This window comes from Lissotriton vulgaris, chromosome 12 (assembly GCF_964263255.1).
Source record: "Lissotriton vulgaris chromosome 12, aLisVul1.2, whole genome shotgun sequence".
Lineage (NCBI taxonomy): Eukaryota > Metazoa > Chordata > Amphibia > Caudata > Salamandridae > Lissotriton > Lissotriton vulgaris.
The window spans coordinates 779,969,739-779,990,705 of record NC_141700.1 but is presented as its reverse complement, the minus strand read 5'-3'; the positions used below and the strand labels follow the sequence as shown (position 1 = coordinate 779,990,705).

The 20,967-nt window shown below is 48.1% G+C and overlaps 1 protein-coding gene across 1 annotated transcript in view; it reads left to right on the top strand.

The window, feature by feature from the left end:
- NLGN2 (neuroligin 2) overlaps positions 1-20,967 on the top strand; it is a 441,061-nt gene that overhangs the window by 294,536 nt on the left and 125,558 nt on the right. The window lies entirely within an intron of this gene.

Here is a 20,967-nt window from a genome sequence, read left to right as displayed (position 1 = left end):
GCAGAGATGTAGTAGCACTGGCAGTTGCAAGCCACTTGCATGAGAGATGTAGGAGCACTGGCAGTGGAGAGTCTCTTGCAGCAGAGATGTAGGAGCACTGGCAGTGGAGAGTCTTGCAGCAGCGATGTAGGAGCACTGGCAGTGGAGAGTCTCTTGCAGCAGCGATGGAGGAGCACTGGCAGGGGAGAGCCTCTTTCAGCAGAGACATAGGAGTATTGGCTGTGGAGAGCCTCTTTCAGCAGAGATATAGGAGCATTGGCAGTGGAGAGTCACTTGCAGCAGAGATGTAGGAGCACAGGCAGGGGAGAGCCTCTTTCAGCAGAGATATAGGAGCATTGGCAGTGGGGAGTCACTTGCAGCAGAGATGTAGGAGCACAGGCAGGAGGGAGTCTCTTGCAGCAGAGATGTAGGAGCACTGGCAGTGGAGAGTCTCTTGCAGCAGAGATGTAGGAGCACTGGCAGGAGAGAGTCTTGCAGCAGAGATGTAGGAGCACTGGGATTGGAGAGTCTCTTACAGCAGCGATATAGGAGCACTGGCAGTGGAGAGTCTCTTGCAGCAGAGGTGTAGGAGCACTGGCAGGAGAGATTTGCTTACAGCAGAGATGAGGAGCACTGGCAGTGGGATGCCTCTTGCAGCAGAGATGTAGGAGAACTGGCAGTGGAGAGTCTCTTGCAGCAGAGATGTAGGAGTACTGGCAGGGGAGAGTCTCTTGCAGCAGAGATGTAGGAGCACTTGCAGTGAAGAGTCTCTTGCACCAGAGATGTAGGAGCACTGGCAGTGGAGAGTCTTTTGCAGCAGAGCTGTAGGAGCACTGGCAGTGGAGAGTGTCTTGTAGTAGCGATGTAGGAGCACCGGCAGGGGAGAGTCTCTTGCAGCAGAGATGTAGGAGCACTTGCAGTGAAGAGTCTCTTGCACCAGAGATGTAGGAGCACTGGCAGTGGAGAGTCTTTTGCAGCAGAGCTGTAGGAGCACTGGCAGTGGAGAGTGTCTTGTAGTAGCGATGTAGGAGCACCGGCAGGGGAGAGTCTCTTTCAGCAGAGATGTAGGAGCACTGACAGTGGAGAGTCTCTTGCAGTAGAGATTTAGGAGCACTGGAAGTGGAAAGTCTCTAGCAGCAGAGATGTAGGAGCACTGGCAGTAGAGAGTCTCTTGCAGCAGAGATGTACGAGCACTGTCAATGAACAGTCTATTGCATCAGAGATGTAGGAGCACTGGCATTGGAGAGTCTCTTGCAGCAGTGGTTTGGAGGTATTTGCAGTGGAGACTCTCTTGTAGCAGCGCTGTAGGAGCACTGGTATCGGAGAGTCCATTGCAGCAGTGGTTTGGAGGTATTGGCAGTGGAGAGGCTCTTGCAGCAGAGATGTAGTAGCACTGGCAGTTGGAAGCCACTTGCATGAGAGATGTAGGAGCACTGGCAGTGGAAAGTCTCTTGCAGCAATGGTGTGGGGGTATTGGCAGGGGAGAGCCTCTTTCAGCAGAGATGTAGGAGCACTGGCAGCGGAGAGTCACTTGCAGCAGAGATGTAGGAGCACAGGCAGGAAAGAGTCTCTTGTAGCAGAGATGTAGGAGCACTGGCAGTGAAGAGTCTCTTGCAGCAGAGATGTAGGAGCACTGGCAGGAGAGAGTCTCTTGCAGCAGAGATGTGGGAGCACTGGCATTGCAGAGTCTCTTGCAGCAGCGATATACGAGCACTGGCAGTGGAGAGTCTCTTGCAGCAGAAATGTAGGAGCACTGGCAGGAGAGAGTCTCTTGCAGCCGAGATGTAGGAGCACTGGCAGTGAAGAGTCTCTTGCAGCAGAGATGTAGGAACACTGGCAGTGAAGAGTTTCTTGCAGCAGAGATGTAGGAACACTGGCAGTGAAGAGACTCTTGCAGCAGCGATTTAGGAGCACTGGCAGGGGAGAGTCTCCTGCAGCAGAGATGTAGGAGCACTGGCAGTGAAGAGACTCTTGCAGCAGAAATGTAGGAGCACTGGCAGGGAAGAGTATCTTGCAGGTGTAGGAGCACTGGCAGTGGAGACTCTTGCAGCAGAGATGTAGGAGCACTGGCAGTGAAGAGACTCTTGCAGCAGCGATGTAGGAGCACTGGCATGGGAGAGTCTCTTGCAGCAGAGATGTAGGAGCACTGGCAGTGAACAGTCTCTTGCAGCAGCGATGTTGGAGCACTGGCAGTGGAGAGTCTCTTGCAACAGGGATGTAGGAGCACTGGCAGTGAAGAGTTTCTTGCAGCAGAGATGTAGGAACACTGGCAGTGAAGAGACTCTTGCAGCAGCGATTTAGGAGCACTGGCAGGGGAGAGTCTCCTGCAGCAGAGATGTAGGAGCACTGGCAGTGAAGAGACTCTTGCAGCAGAAATGTAGGAGCACTGGCAGGGAAGAGTATCTTGCAGGTGTAGGAGCACTGGCAGTGGAGACTCTTGCAGCAGAGATGTAGGAGCACTGGCAGTGAAGAGACTCTTGCAGCAGCGATGTAGGAGCACTGGCATGGGAGAGTCTCTTGCAGCAGAGATGTAGGAGCACTGGCAGTGAACAGTCTCTTGCAGCAGCGATGTTGGAGCACTGGCAGTGGAGAGTCTCTTGCAACAGCGATGTAGGAGCACTGGCAGTGGAGGGTGTCTTACTGCAGAGGTATAGGAGCACTGGCAGTGGAGACTCTCTTGCAGCAGCGATGTAGGAGCATTGGCAGTGGAGAGTCTCTTGCATCAGAGATGTAGGAACACTGGCAGTGGAGAGTCTCTTGCAGCAGAGATGTAGGAACACTGGCAGTGGAGAGTCTCTTGCAGCAGCGATGTAGGAGCACTGGCAGTGGAGACTCTCTTGCAGCATCGATGTAGGAGCACTGGGAGTGGAGAGTCTCTTGCAGCAGAGATGTAGGAACACTGAGAGTAGAGAGTCTCTTGCAGCAGCGATGTAGGAACACTGGCAGTGGAGGTTGTCTTACTGCAGAGATATAGGAGCACTGGCAGTGGAGACTCTCTTGCAGCAGCAATGTAGGAGCACTGGCAGTGGAGAGTCTCTTGCAGCAGAGAGGTAGGAACACTGGCAGTGGAGAGTCTCTTGCAGCAGAGATGTAGGAGCACTGGCAGTGAAGAGTCTCTTGCAGCAGAGATGCAGGAGCACTGGCAGTGAAATGCCTCTTGCAGCAGATAGTCCATTGCAGCTGTGGTGCAGCATCATTGGCTGTGTTGAGTCTCTTGCAGCTGTGGTGAGTAGGAGCATTAGTCGTTGAGTCTCTTGCAGCAAGGACACAGGAGGGCTGGCTGTGGAGAGGCGGGCAGCAGTATTATTGGGGAGTGGCGTGGGAGAGCCTGCTGTTCGTGTGTGAGGAGTCTGCAGCTGCAGTGGTGGCTTCTGGGAAGGTTCCTGCACATCCCCTCCCCTGAGTGTTGGACTTGGCCCTTCTGGCAGGTTCACCCCTAAACTTTTTGCTTTGTGTGGTGACCCAGTGCTAGTGATTTTTGGCTTCTGCTCACTTTCACTGTGTCCCAGTGGAAAGTGCGTGCGCACTCTGAGTGCGTGTAGTGAGGTTGGCCTGCCCTCCCATAGGAATGCATGGGGAATGTATGTGTCTATGTTAGTTCCTGATGCGTGGGCAGTGCAGGTGCGAGTTTGGTATGTGCAGACTCGTGTGATTAAATGCTGCGCAATGATGTATGCGGCATGATTTGTCTAGTGTGGAAGTGCCGCTTCTAGAAGTTGGCATGTTTGTGTAATTTGTGTCTGACGTGTGATTGGCTGGAGCTGGCTGGTGAGCCTGGCTCTAGGAGTCAGGATGGGTCTGCCCCGGAGGTGAGTGTTGAGATTAGCATGCTGATGGCTGGGGAGGAGTGCACCTGGGACCTGAATAGGGCTGGTCTTTCCCCACACAATGCTGGCTCCGCCCCCTGTGGGGCGACTGATGACCCTACCCATCCTGTGAATAGGTAGAGGGGCTGAGCCAAAACAAAGTGCTCAGGAACCAGTTGTATCTGGTTAGCCCCTTGCCGGCACCTTTAGACAAAGGATTTATCTGTATAAAAAGGGGCTGTGTCCCCATGAAAGTGGGCCTCTGTGCCTGATCCTGACTGGAGGGGGACCTGCTGCTGCTGGGTGCCAGGAGGACCGCCACTAGGACTGCCTTCCTGCCTGGAGGGCCCAGTGAGATGGCCCCTGGGCCCAGCCTTTGTCCCCCCCCTGCTCTTTCCTTCCCTGGACTTTTCCTTGCCTGGAGAGGGCCCTAGCGCTGGGGAACACTTTGCCCCCTTTGCTGTATCCTCATAGCGCATGGGGGCGCTGGATTTGTACCAGGAGGCGCTCTGCAGTGTCGCGCTGCTTGGGGGAGAGGGAGGAACCCCCCCCTTTGTTCTCCTCTTATTTCACTAGCAGGTGCCCACCCTGCGTGTTGTGCCCCCAAACGAGTGCCCACCTCGCATTTGTGCTGCTTGTGGCATAATGAAGATATCGAGTGCCGACCCGATTTATTATTGATTTCGAGGGTGCCCACCCCTCTTTTGCCCAGAAGAAGTCACTGCCGCCGCCCGGCAGCTCCAGGGAGTCAGGCCGCCCTCGCCGTGACATGGGCGGGGCCTGACCGGGAAGTGCTTAGGCAAGAAGCAGGAAGCGGCAGGAGCCTACCCCGCGCCCCTGTGCATAGTCGGAGGGTTGCCCGGCAACCAGGACTCCTGCGGCTCCTTCCCCAGCGAGGCCGCTATTGTGGAAGTCCGGCCGGAGGAAGGAGCGAGGCGCCGCAGCCCGGAGACACCCCGGCAACCCGAGACGAAGCTGGCAAAGGAGAGCGGAGTCCCCGGTGCCTCCCGGTGAGTAAGGAGGGCTGGTGGGGGCTCCGCGAGTGCCACAGTGTAGCCGGTCCCAACCCGGTTCCAGTTCTGAGCGGGCCCGCCGTTGTGGGCCGCTCCAACCAGAGAGGCCATTTGTTTAGAGCCGGAGAGGGTCCACCTTGTAAAGGCCCCCTGTGATTCTGAGTCCCCTGAGGGGGACTCCACCGAAGCGGGGGTATTTTCTGCAGAGCCCACGAGGCTCCCCCAGGGCATTCGTTTTCCGATTCCCCAGAGAGGGACTCCCACGAAGCAGCATTTCTCTCGAGCCCCTAGGCTCCAACGTGCTGGGGGCATTCTTGATTTAGCCCACGAGGGCTTCAGGGGGTATTGAGGCAGTTCGAGCCCACGATAGGCTCAGGGCATTCTTTCCAGCCCACGGGAGGCTCAGGGCATTCTTTCCAGCCCACGAGAGGCTCAGGGCATTCTTTCCAGCCCACGAGGTGCCCACGGGTGTTTCGCCCATGGTGAATTCAGCTGCCCAGCACTTAGTGGGCAGCTGTTACGTTTAGGTCTGGCGCATTTCTTCTTTGGCTGCCTGCAGCCTGCCCTGACATTTGGGACACAGGGCGTCCTAGCCCCAGAGAGGTCAGTTGGCCTGGGGACAGTCACAGGTTGTGGCTTATGTAATTTCGACGCAATTGTTCTGTGCTGCACCTCTGAATGTGTCTTTATGCGTCATGTGCTTTTCCCTACACCGCTGAATGTATGTTTATGCATCATGTGTTTCCTTCCCTACACCTCTGAATATTGTGATGCATCATGTGTAATGTTCTCATGCCTATACCCCTAAACGTATAGTGATACTTAGGTGGTTGTTCTTGGACTGGGTAAGAGTGGTCTGCTTAATTCAGACACTCTGTTCATCACCACCCCCTTTTCTGAATCGTTTTTGTCCACCATAAGCGTGGAAGGGTATACTCAGATGTGAGTCCCTTGCTCATTGCGCCATCAGGATTCAAGCAAGCCGGGCCGAAGACGGCTGAAATGCCAGAAACCGGTCCCCGGTAGCTTGTTTCCTTCCCAGTATAAGAATTGGCTTGGTAGTTTGGTCTGCCCTGTTCCCATGATGCACTGGGCCAGGGACAGCCTAATTTGCATATAGCCAGGTTCTGAGCTGGGATGGTGCAGTGAGCTAAAAAACGGTGATGGATCAAGCCCTGATCTTTGGACTGGGTAAGAGTGGTCTGCTTAATTCAGACACTCTGTTCATCACCACCCCCTTTTCTGAATCGTTTTTGTCCACCATAAGCGTGGAAGGGTATACTCAGATGTGAGTCCCTTGCTCATTGCGCCATCAGGATTCAAGCAAGCCGGGCCGAAGACGGCTGAAATGCCAGAAACCGGTCCCCGGTAGCTTGTTTCCTTCCCAGTATAAGAATTGGCTTGGTAGTTTGGTCTGCCCTGTTCCCATGATGCACTGGGCCAGGGACAGCCTAATTTGCATATAGCCAGGTTCTGAGCTGGGATGGTGCAGTGAGCTAAAAAACGGTGATGGATCAAGCCCTGATCTTTGGACTGGGTAAGAGTGGTCTGCTTAATTCAGACACTCTGTTCATCACCACCCCCTTTTCTGAATCGTTTTTGTCCACCATAAGCGTGGAAGGGTATACTCCGATGTGAGTCCCTTGCTCATTGCGCCATCAGGATTCAAGCAAGCCGGGCCGAAGACGGCTGAAATGCCAGAAACCGGTCCCCGGTAGCTTGTTTCCTTCCCAGTATAAGAATTGGCTTGGTAGTTTGGTCTGCCCTGTTCCCATGATGCACTGGGCCAGGGACAGCCTAATTTGCATATAGCCAGGTTCTGAGCTGGGATGGTGCAGTGAGCTAAAAAACGGTGATGGATCAAGCCCTGATCTTTGGACTGGGTAAGAGTTGTCTGCTTAATTCAGACACTCTGTTCATCACCACCCCCTTTTCTGAATCGGATTTGTACCAGGAGGCGCTCTGCAGTGTCGCGCTGCTTGGGGGAGAGGGAGGAACCCCCCCTTTGTTCTCCTCTTATTTCACTAGCAGGTGCCCACCCTGCGTGTTGTGCCCCCAAACGAGTGCCCACCTCGCATTTGTGCTGCTTGTGGCATAATGAAGATATCGAGTGCCGACCCAATTTATTATTGATTTCGAGGGTGCCCACCCCTCTTTTGCCCAGAAGAAGTCACTGCCGCCGCCCGGCAGCTCCAGGGAGTCAGGCCGCCCTCGCCGTGACATGGGCGGGGCCTGACCCGGAAGTGCTTAGGCAAGAAGCAGGAAGCGGCAGGAGCCTACCCCGCGCCCCTGTGCATAGTCGGAGGGTTGCCCGGCAACCAGGACTCCTGCGGCTCCTTCCCCAGCGAGGCCGCTATTGTGGAAGTCCGGCCGGAGGAAGGAGCGAGGCGCCGCAGCCCGGAGACACCCCGGCAACCCGAGACGAAGCTGGCAAAGGAGAGCGGAGTCCCCGGTGCCTCCCGGTGAGTAAGGAGGGCTGGTGGGGGCTCCGCGAGTGCCACAGTGTAGCCGGTCCCAACCCGGTTCCAGTTCTGAGCGGGCCCGCCGTTGTGGGCCGCTCCAACCAGAGAGGCCATTTGTTTAGAGCCGGAGAGGGTCCACCTTGTAAAGGCCCCCTGTGATTCTGAGTCCCCTGAGGGGGACTCCACCGAAGCGGGGGTATTTTCTGCAGAGCCCACGAGGCTCCCCCAGGGCATTCGTTTTCCGATTCCCCAGAGAGGGACTCCCACGAAGCAGCATTTCTCTCGAGCCCCTAGGCTCCAACGTGCTGGGGGCATTCTTGATTTAGCCCACGAGGGCTTCAGGGGGTATTGAGGCAGTTCGAGCCCACGATAGGCTCAGGGCATTCTTTCCAGCCCACGGGAGGCTCAGGGCATTCTTTCCAGCCCACGAGAGGCTCAGGGCATTCTTTCCAGCCCACGAGGTGCCCACAGGTGTTTCGCCCATGGTGAATTCAGCTGCCCAGCACTTAGTGGGCAGCTGTTACGTTTAGGTCTGGCGCATTTCTTCTTTGGCTGCCTGCAGCCTGCCCTGACATTTGGGACACAGGGCGTCCTAGCCCCAGAGAGGTCAGTTGGCCTGGGGACAGTCACAGGTTGTGGCTTATGTAATTTTGGCGCAATTGTTCTGTGCTGCACCTCTGAATGTGTCTTTATGCGTCATGTGCTTTTCCCTACACTGCTGAATGTATGTTTATGCATCATTTGTTTCCTTCCCTACACCTCTGAATATTGTGATGCATCATGTGTAATGTTCTCATGCCTATACCCCTAAACGTATAGTGATACTTAGGTGGTTGTTCTTTCTAGTACAGGTGTTGCTAGTGAGGTCCTGGTTCCCTGCGTAATAGTCTCCTAAGGTGGTTAGGGTTGCGTAGGTGGTACTTACCTGTTACCAGTGATTACTGGTTGTGTGCTCTATGTTCTATTTTTTGATACAGTGATTTTATATTCTATGTTCTAAGTGCTAATTCTAACAAGTATTCTAGTGCTAAAAGTGCCTATTCCTGACAGTGGTCCATGTGGCCCTGCCCTGTACATATCCCCTGTAAATTCTGCCCGTGCCTGTTGGCACATTGTAAAGTGTGTGTTTTATCTAATGTGTTTGGTACAATACAAAGGCTATTTTTATATATAACCTTGTGTGGAGTTTCCTTTGTGGCGGGCCTTGGGTGTTGTTGCTGGGTGCGCGCGCAAACGCTTAACTTACATAGCCTCCGAGTTTAGCCTTACTGCTCGTGTCACGTTACCAAGGGGGTGAGCAGGGGTTATCATGGCGTGTAACTCCCTTGCCCTGACTTAGAGTGGTGGTCTCTGACTGGTTTTGGTGCAAGCCCTAGCCAGCCAGAGATCCCATTTCTAACACTGAGCATGTGCTCTCCGCTCCCTGGTCTGAACTCACACAGCACTGCCTTAAGGCGCTGCACACAAATGTCACTTTCTGTTTGTCTTTGCTGAGAAGCTGGAGCCTGAACTAATGTTCTTCCGAGCTGTGATCTAGCAGTGGCTGCACTCTTGACCCCCCAACCCCTCTCCCATGCACCCCTCCCCTCCTCTCCACCCCCGCCTCTGGTACAATCAACCTGGGGCCTGACACTACACTCAATCGCAACCAGGGAGCCACTGCTCTCTCGAGGCACTGGGCTACTGCCCAAGTGCCCATTCCACTACTGGCCTCTCTGTCGAGAACTCACCCCCAAGGGGTAAGAGTGATTCCTAGGAACCTCTCTGAGGCACCAGGCAGTAGACAAGCGAGAAGCATTCTCTTTGCCCTTCCAATCAATGGCCTCTCGGGCTAGGTCACTTCTAGAGAGGAGTTCAGCCTACGCGCTAATTCAGCTCCCGTCGCTCTTGTGCATTTACTCATAACATTTCCTACTGTGGAGCGAACATCTCCCTGCTGGAAACAAACACACTTCTCTCACAAGCCCCTTTCTTTCCCCGACCCTCATGCACCCAGTGCCCGCACACCACCATAGCCATCCAGCTCATAATCACCCTTTCTGCAGTCTGGCATCATCAGCAGATTATAAGAGGTTCATTTATTGATTCTAAGGAAGGAAGCTTGTAGAATGTTTTAGGAGAGCTTTGGAAGCCTCTGTCTATGTGCAGGTTTTCATAGCATGACACCTTGAAGTATGTTAACTGAAGACAGGTGTCACATCATATGTCAATGACGTCATGTCTAAGTGATGGTGTGTTACCGAAAGAAGTGAGTGAGACCTATTAGCTGCTGAAAGGCTTGTCCATCAGTTGTGGTCACACATTAATAAACTACTGCAAGGGGTTTATTGGAGTACACTCATGGTTACTCTCCCAGTGCCCAGGGGACAGCGGGTACCCTCAGGACAGGGTGGGTGGTAAATTACTGAGTGGATAAGTGGGCTTAGCTAAAAACGCTTTTCCTTTAAAGATGTTAGCCCTCCCCCACCAGCCTGGTGGCAGGATTCATCATAGGATCCTCCTCATGCCTCTTGGGGGTGGGCCACAGCCCTCCCAAGCAGGGGTTTCAAGAAGTGTCCTTGTGTGATGGATTGCTGTGTCAAATAAGGCCTGTGGCGTGGGGAAAATATTTGGAAAAAGTTGATAAAATAACCTTACCATGGTATGTAGAGAGAGGCAGAACAATTAAAAAGACCTCTTTGGTGCCCTAACCAACTTTATTTCTGTCCCCTGATGGGCTTAATTAAAAAAAAACAGAGGAATAATTTAACCATTGGTCAGGTCGACATGTTTCAGCCCACTGCATTGCCCCTCTTCAGGATGCGTACAGACTTTCTTCAGGACCATAAACAAAAACATGTCTCTCTGCAATCAACCTGACACGTTGGGCCAGATATGTAAGTTGCAAAGTCTATTGGGCGAAATGGTGCGGGTGGAAGGAGGCGGAGAAGGTGCGGCGTTTGTGTACAAGTTTGGGTCACCAAGGTTTTTCAAGAGGGTGCGGTTGAAGGTTTTGAGGGCAGCCCTGGAGCTTTGGTATAGGCTCAGGCGCAGGCGCAGCTGGGGCATTGGGTACCATTCTGAGAATGCCCCAGTATGGGATGCACCAGGTACACCGGACTGTCTGAAGGACAGTTTGGCGTTGCCGATAAGAAGGGCAGGTATTACAAACTGATCTGAACTGCTGGATTCCTGGGGGATTCATCCATGGGAGTACCTAAAGGTAAAGATCGGGCCAGGACTCTCAAGATTTAAATACATGCAGTTAACATCATGGTATGAAGCAGAAAAGGGGGAGACCGGCGGGAACAGAGATATTGAAGACCTGTTGAGCGCTAACCGTCCACTCAATAAAGAAATATCTATATGGTATAACAGCTTGCTGGATGTTGAAGACCAAGCGGTACCCCCCCTTCTCTGCAGTTTGGATAGATACCCCACTTGGGCCGCAAACAGACTCCCTAAATGAACCATCTCTAAAGATCATGTACAGATACGTCAAGCCTGCTTGTTTAAAAAAAAACATTTCTTCGTTATTAATAGACTTTACTATACCCCCGCAAAAATTGCAAAGTTCGCCCCACACTCGCCCCTAAATGCCCCAGGTGTGCGACACTTCTTGCAGACGAAATACACATTTTCTATGAATGTCCAGCACTTGTAAAATTTTGGGCTGAGGTGGGAGATAACATACGAGACATTTTCAAAATCATTATAGAAATCATCATGTCTTTGGTGTTTTTCGGAGATGATGGATGCCTTAGCCAGACCCTCTCTCAGAAAGATAGGGGTTTATTACTGTATTTGATATTGCTGGCTAGAAGGGAGGTGTGCAAGAGGTGGAAGGACCCCCTAACCCCCCCAAAGGGAAGACTGGCTCAAAGCTGCATTCACCATGTCACGGTTAGAGTATGATGGAGTGAAGGACAAGGCAACAAATATATGGCACCCTCTCGTGGGCTGGGGTAAGGCTCTAAGATTACTGTAAAAATCCTTGGTCTTATGATTACACCAGGGCCTCTTACAAAAAGAAGAGGCAGGTCGGATGACCCAAGCGAGTGCGGTAAGCCGTGGGGGCGTCAGACTGAGAAGGCGGCTTCATAAGACCCGCAGAGGCTTGAAAGGTGAGATGAGGACCAAAAAAAAAAAAAAAAGATAAAATAACCTTACCATGGTATGTAGAGAGATGCAGAACAAATAAAAAGACCTCTTTGGTGCCCTAACCAACTTTATTTCTGTCCCCTGATGGGCTTAATTAAAAAAACAGAGGAATAATTTAACCATTGGTCAGGTCGACATGTTTCAGCCCACTGTATTGCCCCTCTTCAGGATGCGTACAGACTTTCTTCAGGACCATAAACAAAAACATGTCTCTCTGCAATCAACCTGACACGTTGGGCCAGATATGTAAGTTGCAAAGTCCTTATACTTGGCCCTTCATCTTCAAAAAAAGCCAGGGCCTGATTTACTAACGTTTCACGCAACGCAGCGCATAGAGGCAACTTGCTGCACTCCGTTGCGTTGAAGGGAGACATCAGAAATGCTCCGTATTTGCAAAGATATGGTGCCTTTCTGCTGCCTTCTTGCGCTGGTGCACTGTGTGCTGCCTGGCACCAATGCAGGCCTCCTTGCACCATGGTGCAATGGTGCCTGTGTTACAGGCATGACTGTTTATCTGCAGAAAAGTCTGTTTCATTTTCTATGTCTGATGCGGAATGCATCACTCATAAAGAACGGAAGTAAGGCGAGGATATAGAGATATTTCTCCTTGTTATGCCTGGGGGTGTACTATTTTGACATATTTCCACGTTTACAACTGTTTGTAAATATGGGACTGCGGTCAGAGTACATGGGTGGCCCCATGGAAGTGCCCATTCTCCACCCATGGAACGCCTCCGTGCTGCAAGGCAATGCAAGGCAGCGATATGCACTACATTGCATTACTTTGTATTTACAAAACCATGCAGAGCCATGCTCAGCGGCTTTGCCTGGGTTAGTGAATCCCACTAAAGAATTTGTCTTGCCTTGCGCCGACTTGTGTCAAGCAAGCGGATCGCAAGCTCTTAGTAAATCTGCCGCTTAACGTCTGTCCGATCGCCCTTCCTGGAGGAGGATCATCTGAGTCCACCCAGCGCTCCCGCCCAAGGGATGTCGTCTAGGGACCTCTATGATTTTGGTCCTCTTCAACAGAAACTAGTCATCACCACCAGAAACTGCTATATCTTCCGACCCTCAGAATAATCTTCTTCAATTGCATTTGTAAAGCGATGGTGGGTGATTGGTCATCCATAGACCCCACTGGCCTCCCTGGACAGGAAATAGCCCTCATCATTCTCTTTGATGTCCCCATATTTCACTTTGCCATCATGACCACAGACCGTCACCTTCCATCTCATCTACTGACCTTAGAACAGAGCCAACCCTTCATCAAGGACTTTCCTGACGTTCCTGACCTTGCCACATCCATGTCCCTCAAACAGCATGTTTTTTAGATTCTTCAACCTCCCAGAAGGCAATGGTGGGAGCAATCCCTCCTCCCATAACAAAGGCAACTCTCTAGAACAGTCTTTCATCCTTCCCTTGGCTCCTTTTATTTCTTTATGTATACAGAGGTCTTCTATGAGGCCAGCAATGGTACATAGTGAGGAAGCCATAGTGAATAAAGACCACGGTTGTACACTTTGTCCCCTAGGATTAGAGTTATACCGGATGTATGTCGTTACAACGCATACTTTTACAACGCATACCTTTACAACGCATTTTTAACACCGCAAAATCCATTACAACGCATTCCATTACAACGCATGCCATTACAACGAATTCTTTGAAACTACCTTTACAACGCATTCCACTACAACGCATACTACATTTACAACGCATACCATTATACACATACCATTACATTGCATGTATCGTAAGTATTGGATAGTGTAGGGGTAAAAATTAAAATTCTAACTCCAGGGGGTGCAGCAGTAGGGTAAGTGTTGGATAGTGTAGGGGTAAAAATTACTATTCAAACTCCAGGGGGTGCAACAGTAGGGTAAGTGTTGGATAGTGTAGGTATGCGTTGTAATGGTATGCGTTGTAATGACTGCGTTGTAATGACATGCGTTCTAGTGGTATGCGTTGTAGTGACATGCGTTGTAATGGTTGCGTTGTATTGGTATGTGTTGTAATGGATGTTGTGTTGTAAAAGTTTCGTTGTAAAGGTAGTGCGTTATAAAAGTTGCGTTGTAAGTGTTGTTTCCCGAGTTTTATCTCCCTCTTTAGGCCAAAATAATCTGGATTGGCCAGACCCAGAAGTAGGTTTCCATTTTTCCACATTGAGACAGAGACCATTTTTCTGCACTCAGTGATAGGTTTGTGCAAGACAATAAGATGATTGGGACCATTCCAGGATCGTCTTCGACCCTGAGATGGATGTGGTTCTGGGCATACTCTAGGAATGTAGGTTTACAGCAAAGGGGACCGTGTAGGCATTGAACAATATCAGGGGCAAGGATGGCCATCGGAGAAACCCACATGTGATGTTGAATAATTGGGAGACGAATGGATCCAGGTTGACTTTGTCGGTACAATTCTTTAGTAAGGATCAGTTCTACTGATGTTTACCGATTTAAACCAATCTGTCGAGTAGCAGCTGATGGCCAACTGTTTCCAGGAGGCAGAAAGATCTAACTTGATCAAAGCGGTGTGCACCCTGAAAATCAAATCCAGAGTATTGGTGGGACAGGAGATCAAGGACAAAAAATTGATTATTATACCTGACTCCTTATGTATGCACATACACAGTACATATATCTTCAAGGTGCGCAGATGTGGAGCCAGGAATGGTAAAGCTATACTTCCCTGTGTGCCCTTGGCTTTCAATAATGTGTCCCTTGATTTTCTATCCTCATATTCTTGTACCATGATATTGTTGGTGACAACATTCAGTTGCACAATCGATCAAAGCACAAGGGCTGCCCTGCTCACAGCAAATAACTCATTCTTCCCTCAAATGTAATAGAATTGGGTCTGCACCACACTGCACGTTTCTCTATGATACAAGTCAGCCAGGGCCTGGAGAGATCTAAGATCTAATATCAACCTGCCTGCTACAAAGAACTTGATTACATAATGGTTGGTCCAAGAGGTCTCAGGTCTGATCAGTCCCTAGGAGATGGAGTTCACGTGTCGGGGGGACAGATGATAAACACTGTGCTCCACACTCATTGGGTAAATAACATCTGGCAAAGTGTAAAATATGAGATCTGCTGTCTGATATAATGTAGATAGCATATAATCAATAGATCTAATCTGTTTACCCAGAAAGTATGATTAGAGGCAAAACTGTTCGCTCTACCGCCTGATTGCAAAGATAGCCTCAGAATGAAATTAGATCCACTTTGGCAATGTTTACCTGCTTTAAATGCTAAATCAAATGTGGTTCATGCTGATTTTCTTCTAAGAAATACTAAACTTCCTGGGGTTTAATCAGCCCAACAATGAGCACAGCATGGCTGTACGAGGACCGAATACAAATCCCACCAAGCCTAATTCAACCTTCAAATTTGTTCTTGCACACCTTGTTGTTCTTGGAGACAGTGTCTGAATACATTTCTTTCCACTGCCTCTAATGTTGAAGGTGTGACATTGCTAGAGGTAAACACAACAAGATGATGGATGGAGTTCGGAAACTTTTCAAACACTCACCACAGTCAATAGATCTGGGATAAATCCATTGTTCTTTTGCTCCCCATGCCATCCCAGTTTGGACCCAGCCATATGCAAATACATTTTGACCCTTTTCCCCATGGGAACAGTCCAGCCTGAACTGCCAGGCCAGGCCTTCCCTGGACCGGAAACAAGCATCCTGGGTCCGGTTTCGGGATATAACCCCTCATCAGCCAGGATAGCTTGACTCCAGTGGCACAGCGAGCAAGGGACCCACGTCTGGAAATACGCTTGGCCACTTTGAGCAAACATAGCAAACACAACAAGATGATGGACAGAGGGTTGAAACCTTTCAAACACTCACCCCCAGTCAAGAGATCTGGGTTAAATCCATGGTTCTTTTACTCATTGCTTTTGACTGAGGAGAGCCATATGCAAAAACACGCAGAGATAAAAACTTCACAGGCTTCTGGAGCCCCCAGACTTCCTACCCCAGTGAGCTGTGGGATGGAAGAGAGGGTGGGGGTTCAAGATGATGGCTTGGGGTCTGCAATTGGTAAACACCAATACTGAGTGTGATCGCGTGCGGACGTTTCTACAAAACGGCTTTCGCACTAGGCCATTTCACTTATTCACCACATAGTCCACCTGTGTGCTTTGGTGGAGCATGTTATTTTTGTTTTCATTATAAACAATACCTTAATATGATGAGTTTATCTTATTTAAATGCTAATAAAAATCTATACTGTAAAAACTCAGCCTAATTCACCTTATAAACTTTCCAGGACTAAGGGATTGTTAAATATCTATAGTAAGAGCAACAGTACCATAGAAAAACTAATTTGGCGACAGTAAATTATGTATATTTGACTATTGAAGCACAACTAATTGCAGCACTTTTTAAATACAGTGGAGCCTAGTTGTAAATTGTACATTATAAATCTGTTCTTAACTATTGAGAAGCAACTTGCGGCATCATTTTCCAAATAATCTAGGACCAAGTTAGTTACGTTTTCCAAACTAAACTAGCCCTCCCTTACATATTCAGGAACATTAGAGCTTTGCTATTTCCAAGAGTTCAAGTGTATTTTGGTAAAATAGTTCTCTTTTCTTGCATGCCATAATGAGTTCTCTGAGCCTGGTTTAGCTGTTTTGAATGTGTGCTTCATTATTTTAATTACAATTAGTTCAGTTGAAAATACTTGTGGGATGATAGGCCCCGGTTCTGGAGGTCACATATGTAATATATGGATTAGTCTGAACTATTTTTGAGACGACACCTGGTATATTCACAGTGATCAATTCCCAAAACGCCAGGGGTAGCAGAAGTGACATCACATGCCCTTGGACCTACACTTTCACTCATGCTTATACATACCACACCTTCACACTTACACACACGCACTCTCACATAAACACACTCTCTCCTGTAAGCACGCACAAAACATACATTTGAAAGCATTTTTACTTACCTCTGCTGCCATATAGGGGTATATTTCAGCTAATTGAACTTCATTTTTATTACACTAAGAGTGAAATTTTTTTTTTATATATCTATATATATATATGTGTGTGTGTGTGTGTGTGTGTATAGATATGTGTATACATATATATATATATATATATATATATGTATGTATATGTATATATATATATATATTCTAGATTGTCTCGCCTTCACTCCACTCAAAAACGGAAAAAACGAGCGTGGATCCAAAATTCGTGCAAACTCTTTAATCAGCCATTGCCGCCATGACGGGTTTCGGGAGATCCCTCCCTTGATCACATGACAGCCTAAAGGCCTAACCCATGGCTATTTAAAGTGCATGTGCATAAGCAGCCCCTTAATAAACATAGAAGACATATTCTCGTTTTGGCACATAATGCTTATAAACGATCACATTGACTGTAAAATACAGACAAATAAAATGTGCAAGATGGAAATTTAAAACATTACATTTTCCAATTAATTCAATCAATTCCATAAATGGGATCAATTCTGCTAGCTCCTTATATGCTAGCAGGTTTATTTAAGCATAAATGCCATTAGTGCCTAAAACGAGTCTTCATAATATTCCCAATCAATTTATCAAGTGCCTAAATAAGATTAAATAGTGCTCAAACATTAAGTGATAAGTATAAGTTAAAAATAATCAGAGTTTGTCAGCAAGGCGAGATTCAATCATGGAAACACTGTATATTCTAGAAGTAAAGTGCATGGTGTTGATAGGGCAGTTAATTCAGTCTATAAATATTCATAATTGCCAGGACCAATCCTGAATTAAAACTATCATAAATATCAGAAGTATCAAAATTAAACATACTTTCTATATAATGGTTAAAAAAATTATACAATCCAAAATCCTTATAAATATTTAAACCATTACTACTTCATCTACACAAAATCCTACACTTCATTTCATATATATACACCTATTTGCATTTGATGAACGATATCAACATGTTATTGCACTATCCCTTGTCCCTTTTCGTACATTTCATATCATCATGACACTTTATAGTAAAGATATATACTCAGTAATGTGTTATCCTGCAAGTCCTTCTGTACAAGTGATCATAAGAAAGTGTAAAGGTCCTCAGTGGCATTGAGGCCATTAGGGTGCTTCGAGTCGAGCCTGAGTATATATGATGTTTCTAATCTCCTCAGTTTGCTCTCCCTATCCCCCCTCTCCCTTGAGGCGTAACAGTATCTATTGCAAAATATTTCAGATATTTTGGGTCACTGTTGTGGCTCTGCCGAAAATGTCGTGCTACCGGGTAGTTTTCATCTTTATTGCAAATTGCCCTGACGTGCTGCAGTACTCTTTTATGTACGGGCAATTTGGTGCTACCTACATATCGCAGGTTGCAACTACAGGTTAGCACGTACACCGCAAAATCAGATTTGCTGGTAATATGTTGTCCTATTCTGCAGGCCGGGTAACCAAAAGCCGGGGTGTAACTGGTGGTGTTAATTCCATGCTGACATGCTTTGCATACAGCACACTTATAAAAGCCTGTTCTTGCCGACAGCCATGGTGCTTTTCTCTTTGATTGAAAATTACTTCTTACCAGAGAAGAGCCCATATTGCAATTTCTCCTAAAGGTTATTGACGGCATTTTGGGCATGGATCCTCCTATTACCGGATCACCTTTGATAATAGGCCAGTTCTTACGGACTATTTCCCTGATTTGTTTCTGTTGTCTAGAAAACCCAAGGATAAGTCTAATTGGTTCCTGTTCTACCCCTATAGCCTTATCTCTGTTTTTATATTGCAAGAGATCTTCTCTAGCTGTTACCTTTGTTTTCTCCATTGCCTCCTGGATCACCTCCAAACTGTACCCCCTCTCCAGGAACCTGTCTTTACATTCACCTAATTTTGCCTCACAATCTGTCTCATCGCTGCAAATCCGCCTGATCCGGAGCATCTTCCCATACGGGATGCTCCTAAGCAAATGTGGGGGGTGTGCACTGGAGGCATGTAGCAGTGTGTTTCCTGATGTAGGTTTCCTGTACAGAGTAGAACTGATCCTATTTGCTGTCACTTGTACTCTCACGTCCAGAAAGGTTACTGTTTCCCTACTCATCTCTGCCGTGAAATGCAGGTAAACATCATTGTGATTCAATGGTTGTAAAAACTCATTGGCACTTTCATTGCTACCATTCCAGACTATAAACAAATCGTCAATATAGCGTAGCCAAACTACTATATTGTTAGCGCACACTGTTTCATATTGTCGCCTGAGGACCAGCTCCTCCCACCAGCCCATAAATAAACAGGCATAACTGGGGGAGAAGCTGGCCCCCATAGCTACACCCTGTATTTGTTGATACATTTTACCATCAAAGAGGAACAAATTGTTCTCCAAGCAAAAAGTTATCATTTTCAACAACATATTCGAGTGCTGGGAATATATAATTGGTCTGCTTTTGAGGAAATAATCTATGGCTCGCAGGCCATCACAATTTCGAATGCACATATATAGGCTGGACACATCAAGAGCTATCAATAAGTAAGATGACCTCCATTCTAAATTTCTGATTTTCCTAAGGAAGTCTCTGGTGTCCTGTACATAGGATCTCAAGTTCCTTACCATACCTTGTAGGAAGGAATCAATGTACCTTGAGAGATTCTCCAAAATGCCATCACATGCCTAAATAATCGGGCGGCCCGGTGGTTTATTTCTATCTTTATGGATTTTTGGTATGAAATAAATCACCGGGATAGTGGGATGCTCCTTTTTCAAATATTTAAATTCATCCCAATTTAACATTCCCACACTCTTCCAAGCCAATAGTAGTTTGTAAAGCTCTTCCTGGGTGTCTTTGTGCTTCGTGTAGGGAACCTTTCTGTAACACTCGATGTTATTGAGTTGGCTGTAGGCCTCTTGTAGATAGTCCTGCACCGGCCACAGTGCTAGAGCGCGCAGTTTTCCCCAGGTCACCCGGGATACCAATTCTCTAACACGCACTGGGCCCTCGGCGTGAAGAACACATTAATTTCGTTTGGGTGAAAACTGGGTGAGGATTTCTCCTCCTGCACGCTGCTAGGAGTAATCAAGTTTGGATTTACCTCTGCTTACCATGCACCCGACTTACCACGGGCGCAATTCCTTGACGGACCTGGAGCTGTTAAGAAAAAGTAGACAGGCCTAACATCCAATACACCTTAAAATCCTTAAAATACTTTCCACAGTTTTGTAAAATGACCACAGACACCTGATTAAGTTCAAGTTTTTATATAAGATTTCAAAGTGAAGAAGCCAAAATAATAAGCGATACACAGAGTAATATATCAAACATCAAAATCAGTACCAAAAGGTAACTTTGCACAAAAATTATGACCATTTAGAATATATGGGAAACTACAGGGAGAAGTTTTAGCACGTACTATTCACTGCAACGTTATACTAGAACATAGGAATGGGATGGGACTTAGAACATGTACTTAACCTAAGTGTTCAGAATATTCTTGCTAAGCTCACTGCAAACCACTAAAGGAAAAGGGGAAAACGGGAACATGCTATGGTTTATAAAATCAATGAATTTCTAAAGGAGAGGGGGAGAGAAGGAACCAACTAAAATTCAGGCACATATAAGTTCAATGGCAATAAGGCAATAACACAGGTAAAAATGCTCTAACAGATCAGGCAAGAGAGAGAAAGAGAGAGAGAGAGAAAAAAGATACGCAAACCCACAATCTATATTTACCTAATTCAGATTGAAGACCAACCCTGGCCACGGGTCAGTTGGGAAGACGGGGACAGGGACCCTCAGAAAAGGAATGCCAGACTGTGAGCAGGTACAGCTCACGGACAGTAAGGACAGGATACCCCTCAGGTTCAGGTCAAGGACTGGGCCTCCCAGGGTACGACCAACACCCACAGCTTCGGACAGCAACGCCTGCGTTACCCCCTCCTGCAAGTAATCCGCCAGAAACCCCGATTGGATTTTCGAATTCCCCAGCAAAGTGCTTCGCCAGCACTTAGGATTTTCCACCCCTTAGGAGTTTGTGGAAAGTATGGACAAAGTGCTCCGCAGCACTTTCAGAATGAGCACCTATTGAGATCGTAGGGTCAGTGACAGGTCTGCTACTCGGACAAGTCGGACAATTTTCCTAAGCTAAACTAGGGTAGTTATACAGTTTGGGGACCCTTAGACCACCCACTAATGTTGCAAGTGACAGTTTCCCACATTGCGATTGGTCAGGAGAGGTGGTGCGATCTTTACCACCTCCTAGAATTCAGTTTCACATGATTAAATATGCAATTTTGAATACCCGCCCCTCAGGTTCACGTTCCCATGCATAGAATACAGCAGTACAGGACAGTTTTCAGTAGGTAGCAACAGTATTGCTTCTTTCAAGGTGAGACTCCGTATTCCCAGCGGTGTTCCCAGGCGCATTGTGCTTCAGGAGCCAGCTGGCTAGGTTTAGCTTCTGCGCAGTTGGAACTTTCCCTGGTCAGGTGACGGTGCCCAGCAGAGCCTCAAGCATGGCTCCGCTCATGAGTACCCAGCCCACAAAGACGCGGTACATGAAAAGTAAGCGAAGACAAATTAGAATCATACAT